Source organism: Leptopilina boulardi, unplaced genomic scaffold, assembly GCF_019393585.1.
Source record: "Leptopilina boulardi isolate dan_hultmark-lab unplaced genomic scaffold, ZJU_Lbou_2.1 LbouV2_64, whole genome shotgun sequence".
In the NCBI taxonomy this organism is placed as follows: domain Eukaryota; kingdom Metazoa; phylum Arthropoda; class Insecta; order Hymenoptera; family Figitidae; genus Leptopilina; species Leptopilina boulardi.
The window spans coordinates 170,143-179,246 of NW_026138010.1; positions in this window are offsets into that span (position 1 = coordinate 170,143).

A 9,104-nucleotide genomic window follows, 5' to 3' on the forward strand; every position below is an offset into this window, starting at 1 on the left:
TTTGATTTGATTGAATTTACATATGAAAATGTTTGAACTCAAATACCATACGACTTTACTAGCGTTCTCTGAAACTTTTCATTCTGTAATCAAATAAAGTGAAGTGTGACCAGGTGACGCTGGTGGTGGGAGTCACCCTGAGGGATGGCTTAGTCCGCCTTTGTGAGTTTCCGTAAGTCTTTATCCTCACGGATTTCATTTTCATTAGTGAAACCAAGAAATTCATGATACAAAAGATAAGACGCCAGGAAATGAATTATGAAAGTGAAGAATGTTAATTATAATCATTAAAATGACTTGCAAAAACAGTTGATGTTATTTGCTTTGAACCGCAAAAATGTATATATATAATTATATATATATTATTTTGAACCTATATGGATTTAGTAAATTTTTCACTTATTTTAAGTGCATATTGAAAAAGAGACCGGGAGTTGTAACTTTTAATAAGTGAAATTTCACTTTATTCAAAAAAAAGTCTATAAAAAATTATAAAATGATAGTTGCTATTTATCTGGAAACGCAAATGTAAATATATGGAATTGTTACTTCGAGGGGTGGTTGAGTATTCACAGGAAAACGAAAGACTCTGAGATATACAATATGACAAAGGGCTGTCGATGGGGTGGCACCAAATAAAACAGCAGCGAACTTTGGAATTTCGCGATTCAATCATTTCACCATCGTATCGCAAGATGAAAATCGACGTACGAATAATGGGATACAAATTCGAAAAGGAGCATACCTAAATAGCACAACATATACGGAGAGATCTGTATTAGGAGTCATTTTTTGTATTATTTATATTATTTTCGCTTTGCAAAGTGAGCTGAACTTGTACCAGAATTTATCTTGTATATAAGAACTTGTACAAGAAAATGAACACGTTCTTGATGTACATATATTCTTGTGCAGATTCATGTAATTTTTCTTGTACCTGATTTGGAACTTGTATTGATTATCAGAAATAAGTATTTAAAGAGCTAAGAAGAATAAAATTTTGTAATTTCAGTTTAGTTGCCCATGTGGAAGGATTTCCATAAAATTTACTTACTATAGAATTTATAACAATTTATTATATTTACATACAATTACATTTATAAACGCCAAGTACCACACACGTGATCACAGCACAGAAAAACCTGAATTCAAATTGAGTATAGATTCTATACTCAATTTGATTCGCAACAAAAATGAAACTGGTTGTCTCATTTCGAGTTCTAAGGTAAAAGTATCAAAATGAAACAGGCAAGTTTCATTTTGAGAAAAAGAAAAATGGAAAAATATTGTGAAATAACGAATAATTTTGCACAAAAACATGAAATATAATAATTACAAAGAAGTAAATAACACGCTAGACTTAATATATTTGATTAAAAATTGCTTGTAATCGCGTAATAAAATAATAAAGGAAATATGTTTTTAGGTTAGAAAAATGAAAACATGTGTTTTGACAACAGGAACGGTACTGCCAACTTAAATAATAGCGGTAAATTTAAAAACTTATGAAATTAATTATTATCTACGTAAATAATAATAAATAATTTTTATTTAAAAACTTCTAAATATTCGTACTGGTCAAAATAATCTTTCTGGTGTTGTTGAAATATTAGAAACAATAATTGAAATACAAAATTACTCTGCTTATGATGCCAACTTAGAAATCTGAAATTCCAGCCAATATCATTTTGAATAACATGAAGTTTGTCCCATACTCATTTCGATACCCAAAAGAAAATGAGTTGCAACAAAAATGAGTCCAAGTTTTTTCTGTGAGTATAAGAAGAAAAAATATGCGATAAATTTTGAAATCTAATTAAATTACAGGCAAAAGTCTGGTTCCAATTACATAAATAATATGTTCGCCAAAACATATATTAACTGTTAACAAAATGTTTACTTATATTTTCTTCTACCCACACAGTATACATTATGTTTCCTAAATATTTCTTAAATTTTTCATTGAAAGATTTGAAATATTTCAATGCTAAGTCCTTGAAATATTGCTGAAATCAGGGAAATCTCCGCATGTGAGGAAATTGCAAAAAAATATTTCATTGGAATATTTTGGAAATTGTCCTCTTAAATAATGATGCGCACTGGTCGATCTTATAGTTTCTATATGGCGCCCTAGTGCGAAATCCCAAGACAGCTAATACGGCCCAAAATTGGCCCAGTAATGTCTGCTGAAAATGCTACTGGGCCAGTACTGGCGAACAACTCGTCCCATTATTGGGCAAATATTGGCAGCGATTCTCGGTAGCTCTAGTTTGCCATAATTGGACCGAACTCTGTTACATTACTGGGCCAAAGTTGGAACGAATCTTGGCATTTTTGTGTTTGATTGCGTGTTGATTTCCATATCCGCGTAGTGTATAGTGGTTAGATTGCGAGTTCGATTCCCGCGAGAATTTTCAAATGTTTAAAAAATTGCGCTTTCTGTCAGGACTTATATTAGGAATGTTAAATGAATTAGTTGGTTAAGTAATTAATAATTATTATAATTTTTAAAATTGTTTTAAACTTTACCAATACTGTGCCAGTATTGGTCGTGTTGGTTTTCGCGCTTAGGCGGGTCAATGAAATATTCAGGAAATATAATAATATTCAGTTATCTCATTCGTAATTGGTACATATAGGAAAAATTTAAAGACTAACACACACACATACACATGTGAGTGTATCTACATTGAACCGCATTTATACAGTTTCCATGTGTACTACACCCTCAGGTTATATCCGTGGAATCAACGCAGATTATTCTATTACAGAGTATCAACATGGACTTTGTTTGTTTTAGAAACACAGACCAGCCACGTTGTTTCAAAAAGAAAGAATTTATAGAGATATACAGATAATTAAAAATCTGTGCCAATTTCAGACCTCTTACTCATGTCGCTTATTATTATACTTTTATATTCTTTAAGGAAATAATAATGTATAATTTGTATATGTATTGAAAGCCATGTTTTACCATTGTTATTATTATAATAATAACAATGGTAAAACATGGCTTTCAATATCTCTAAACTTCGAAATTTAATCTTAAAAATAAATTAGTTTGTAAAAGCACTGTTGACAAAAAAAATTTAAAATTACCCGTATTAATTAAAAGGGCTTGCCCGTATATGTTTTCTAAATAAAATAAAATTATTAGTGACGCTTAAGGCTGCGTCTTTAATAGATTAAAAAATGTGTAACGATCGTGTAGTGTATAGTGTAGTGTAAAGTCGTGACTTAGAATATTGCAAATTAACTGCTGTTAATAAACAAAAACATAACCTCAAATTCAGATTTTTAATATTGAAAATTAATAATTAAATTAATTAAATTAATATTAAAAATCTGAATTTGAGGTTCAGCAGTTAATTTGTAATATTCTAAGTCACGATTTTACACTACACTGCACTACACGATCGTTACACATTTATAATCTATTGTAGATGCAGCCTTATTATATATATACTTAAAATAACTTAACTCCCTTTCCTTTGTTTCATCACTTTAAGGATCGAGGAATCGAACAGACATAGTCTGAACAAAAGTTAGTTCAAATGCATTATTTCGATTTTTGAAATAGAAAACATATATTTTAGTGTAATTTTTTTCAGACGAAGTGTGCAGAATTATATTTTAAACAAAATGAGTCATTGAAAATTGAAATTGGATGAAAATAAAAAAAAATTGACATTTTGAAACGACTTTATCAGACAATCGTTTCGAAATGTCAATTTTTTTTAATTTTCATCCAATTTCAATTTTCAATGACTCATTTTGTTTAAAATATAATTCTGCACACTTCGTCTGAAAAATTGCACTAAAATATGTATTTTCTATTTCAAAAATCGAAATAATGCATTTGGACTAACTTTTGTTCAGACTGCCTGTCCGATTCCTCCTTAACCCTTGCGTGCCTGAGCTGGGTCCCTCACTGAGAGAAATGAATGGTTGGGGCTACTACTTTTTTATTAATAAAGGAGGTATTTATTTTCCTGTGTATTGAGTTAGTAAAACTCAATAATGTTTTTATAGTGAATTTTAATATTTTCGATGTCAAGCGCAACTATTTATAGAATTGGTAAACAGGAAATATAATAACCACTCCTACAAAATTAGTTCCAATTATCACTAATGCAAAAGTTTAACTAACAGAGTAGTTGGGTTTACCATTTTTTTAGTAAACGCGGTTAGCAATTGTTAGGAATTTGGTTGGCAACACTGTGAAGCACGCTCAATCTCGTGAAGCAAGTGGTCATTTGTGTTTATGCTGTTATAATAATATTATTTCTATATAAATTATTTTATTGAGTGTTAAAAAAGTGCGTGGATTTGCCGGAGTTATTAATCTCAGGGGGGTTCGAAGATTTTGTTTTGAATGTAAGTGACAATTTAACCAATAAATCTAAACTACAAATTTATTTATTATTATTCGCATGATACAAAAAGTATGTTTAATATAAAATTTATATCTTACTTGGTAAAGCGCAAGAAAGTTATAGCAACCTAAAACATATTTTTTTGAATATGAATAATATTAAATAAATAATTGCGGTTGTATTTTATTTATATCGAATTACCTATTTTATTAGTAAGGTTAACTAAATAAAATGGTATCCCCTAAATGGTATCCCTGACTATCGAATTAGCAGCTGTATAGTTTACTAACCAAAATAGTATTCGTAACCATTTTATTAATTGCCTCAACTACTTTGTTCTCTCTGTGCTCGGAGCCAGACAATTTTCTTTTTCATTTACTTCTATTTAAGAATTTTTTTTTTCAAAATCGTTATCTAATTGAATAAGCTGATGCTATAACGTACATATAAAAAAAAGAAAGAGAATTTTTTTACGTAAAACTCATTATAATACATCATTTTATAGTTCTTATGTACGTACTTGCCTGAGCTGGGTCCCTCGGACCCAGACAACTTTTTTTTCATATACTTCAACATATTCGCTTGAAAATCGTTACTCGGGGGTTTTCGGGGTCGCTGATTACGAATCCGGTGTCCGTTTTTCAAAATTCAAAATGGCCGATCTAATATGACGGAAGAATTTTAAAAAAATCGTTCGGTATCGCTTGAAAATCGTTACTAGCGGGTTTTTGGGGTCGCTGATTACAAATCTGGTGTTACTTTTTCAAAATTAAAAATAGCGAACCAATATGGCGAATATATATTTTTAAATTTGACGGTTTGCTTAAAACTCGTTATTCAAGGATTTCAAGGTCGCTGGTTACGAATTTGATATTAGTAGTAAATTGTATTAATTTTTAATTTTCCTGTCCGCCATATGGGATCCGCCATTTTGAATTTTGAAAAACGGACACCGGATTCTTCATCAGCGACCCCAAAAACCTCCGAGTAATTATTTTCAAGCAAATATGTTTAATTTTTGAAAATTCGTCCGCCATATTGGATTCGACATTTTGAATTTTCAAATCTGACGTCTGATTTATAATCAGCGACTTCAAAAACCTATATAAGAATACCCAGTAATACTTAAATTAAATTAATTACTTTTTTTGTACTCGTCACTCAAATTCGAAAAAGGTGTCACGAGGCGACTTTGTGGGCTATTTATGTACCCTAGAGTGTCAAAAGATTAAATATTTTTTGCAATTATATTTGCAAAATATTACAATTATAATTTAGAATTAAAATATTGAATATCCAGCTATTAAATCTTGTTTTGTATGGAATTTAAGCAGCTCAGACCCATAGCTCAGGCACGCATGTCAAAAAATGAACTGAGGCACGTGAGGGTTAAACATCTCAACTGTGAATCTTGACTTTCTGAAAAGCTGTAAGTTTTCCAAGTTGCAAGTTCTAATAGTAATAATAAGTTATGTTGAAATGTGTGAATTAAAGAAACATAAAGTGAATGAAAGTAATGATGATATTGGGCTTGTAAATAATATCAACAATGATGCAAATTCATAGATTCAATTTATTTGATCGTTACAAACGGAAAGTCAGCGTCTTCGATGTGGTTCCCAAATCCAATAATGATTTGGTGAATCTAAGGCTTCACGTTATTTCAACCCAGAATCGCTGTAATTTTATAAACACTTTGGTTGCTACGCGGCTTCGGACGCCGAGATTGCCTTTTTGGAAGGCTTCGTCTGCCTCTGGGAAAATAATTACAAAATCGCTGGTAAACGATGCTGCATCCTTAAAGTCCCTCAATTTTAAACTAAGAATATAAAGACACTTAAGTTTTGATTAATTTTTCGAATGCAATAAATATAATATGGCACTTTATTTTTAGTAATTTTTATTTTGAAAAGAGCAGATGTTCCAAACATTTAAGTATATATATTTGCAATACGCAAGATATATAAGACATTTTAATTCCAAGGCGTAAATGGAGACTGCCCAGCTATAGACAAGAGCAGTCTTATGTATATATGTATATACGAAGAGAAATTTCTCCCTAATTTCGTATGAAAACTACTTACTGATTTAGTAAAACAACTATTGCGACTTTAATAGCATAAAGTTTATACCAATACCACTCTTGGACATACTAAAATAGTTTGGGGTGTTTCCCGAGAGATAAAGTGTCGTTGATTCTTCTATATTCGTATAAATGTCATGTGAATATAGTTCTTCATCCTGCCATGTGAATTTCGTTCAAGGCACATACTAATATAGCGTCAAACGTCGAGCAATTATTTGACAACTAATTGGAATAATCGCTCGATGTTGACGCTATATTGGTATGTGCCTTGAACAAATCTCGCATGGCAGAGCGGGGAACTATGCTGCCCTACAACGGAAAAAGATACATAAGTGACATTTTGGTCAAAAATGAGTTTTTGGTATCAATGGATTCGTAATAAAAAGCTGCATCTGACTATCGTAATTAAAATTCAAAATTTTAATTATTTATAATAAAAAATTAAGATTGAAAATATTGTAATTCGCGAAAAATGAGAAAATACAACGGAAAAAGACACATGAGGTACTTTGCGTTGCCTAAATTCTGTAGGAGGCATGAAATACGTCACAAAATACAATGGAAGAATCTACGCGAGGTAGCTTATGTATCTTTTTCCGTTGTAAAAGCGGCCGAGCTCGGCTTCGTTTACAGAACGATATTCGCAAGCGCGCTTGTGTATTTTCTTAGCTTGTAAAATAATCGAGCGGAGCAAAGATGTCCATAGTGGAGACTATACACAAGCGCCATACTCTAATCCCATACTCTCTTGTCCCTTATGTATATTCTTTGCTGGACATCTTTGATCCGCTCGATGACTTTACAACGAAAAACACCACAAGCGACTTTGTGTTCTTTTTACGTTGTATTTGCACTAAAAAAACTACGCAAGTGCATTTTTTAAAAGGGATTGTTTAAATAATTAATTTTTTTTGCAAAAATAGAAAGAGCACATCCGATTTACCCCATTAGGGATATTTTTATTCATAAAAAATGAATTCTAAATGAAGTTTTTGATGCAAATGGTTTTTCTCAAATATCTCCGTTCGACCTATTTGTGGCTTATGTATCTTTTTCCGTTGTAGGGCAGTATGTTCACTTGTCATTCGTGCAATATAGACATAAAATTGCTACTAATAACGTTAATACCAGTGGTCTTTTAACGCATGGAAATTTTTGGAACTATTTTAGTATAACTAAGTATAACGTTTAGTATAACGTTTTTGTTAAGAAAACGGACATAGGAAAATCGCTAGTACAGTACCCATGCAGCACGGTATATCCCCTGAATATCCCTTGAATACCACCGTGGAATATTCCCATGATCTTCCAGGAGAATCAAAATGTCCGCATCATGGGAATATTCCACAGTGACATTCAGGGTATATTCCAGTGACATTGAGGGTAATATTAAAGAAATATTCCAGTGATATTGAGGGAATATTCCACGGTTACATTGAATTTTTTTTAAAAATGTGTTTTTAATCTTCCTGCTTATTCAAATAACAATTTATAACACATTTCTATTATTTCAACATTTAAAAAAAAATTCAATATAACCGTGGAATATTCCCTCAATATCACTGGAATATTTCTTTAATGTTACCCTTAATGTCACTGGAATGTACCCTGAATGTCACTATGGACTATTCCCATGATGCGGACATTTTGATTTTCCTAGAAGATCATGAGAATATTCCACTGTGGTATTCAACGAATATTCAGGGAATATACCGTGCTGCTTGGGTATTGGTACTTTTAAAGTGAAAAATTTCTCTCCGTATATATATATATATATATATATATATATATATATATATATATATATATATATATATGAGGCATTTTACGTTTAATGTCCTAAGTTAAAAAATTGATTTCTCGAAAAAAAGTGAAACTTGGGAAAATTGTTGTCCTACCTGATAGTAAAATATCCCCAAAAAATTTTTTGACTTTTTTGAAATTTTGGGGGAGATAGAGGGGGGTCAATTTTATCAGTTTTCCCTGACACCGCCTACTATTTTAATTTTTTCTGTCTATAAATGCAATAAAAAAAATCTTGGCAGGTATGTTTTTTGAAGGTTTTTTCATGCTCTTTCCAATGGTGAATTTTGTTTTTTTAAAATTTTTGAATTTTGACCTTGATTTTCTATAATTAAACATAAATTTGCTTTTTTCACTAAAATGGATGCGTTTTTTTTAAATAAATAATTGCAAACGAAAGCTGAGGTTTTTTCCGATCTGTATATGCCATCAGAATGACAATTTTTTTTGTTTTCGAGATGTTAAATATCAAATTTATGTTTAATTATAGAAAATCAAGGTCAAAATTCAAAAATTTTAAAAAACGAAATTCACCATTAGAAAGAGCATGAAAAAACCTTCAAAAAACATACCTGCCAAGATTTTTTTTATGGGTAGGAACGAAGAAAACTTTTATTTCAATGAACGAAACTTTTTTATTCTTTCCAAAAAATATGGTTAAATAAATATTATTTTGGTTAAGTCATATAGAAAAATTTTGAAAAATTTTAAAAAATGCAAATTCTCTTTCGAAATAGTGTATAATATATTATTATGAATAATTTAATTTTTATAGAATAAAATTCTCTTTGAAAACGCTCTCCTTGCTATCGTGATAAATTAACATGTTTCAAAAGATA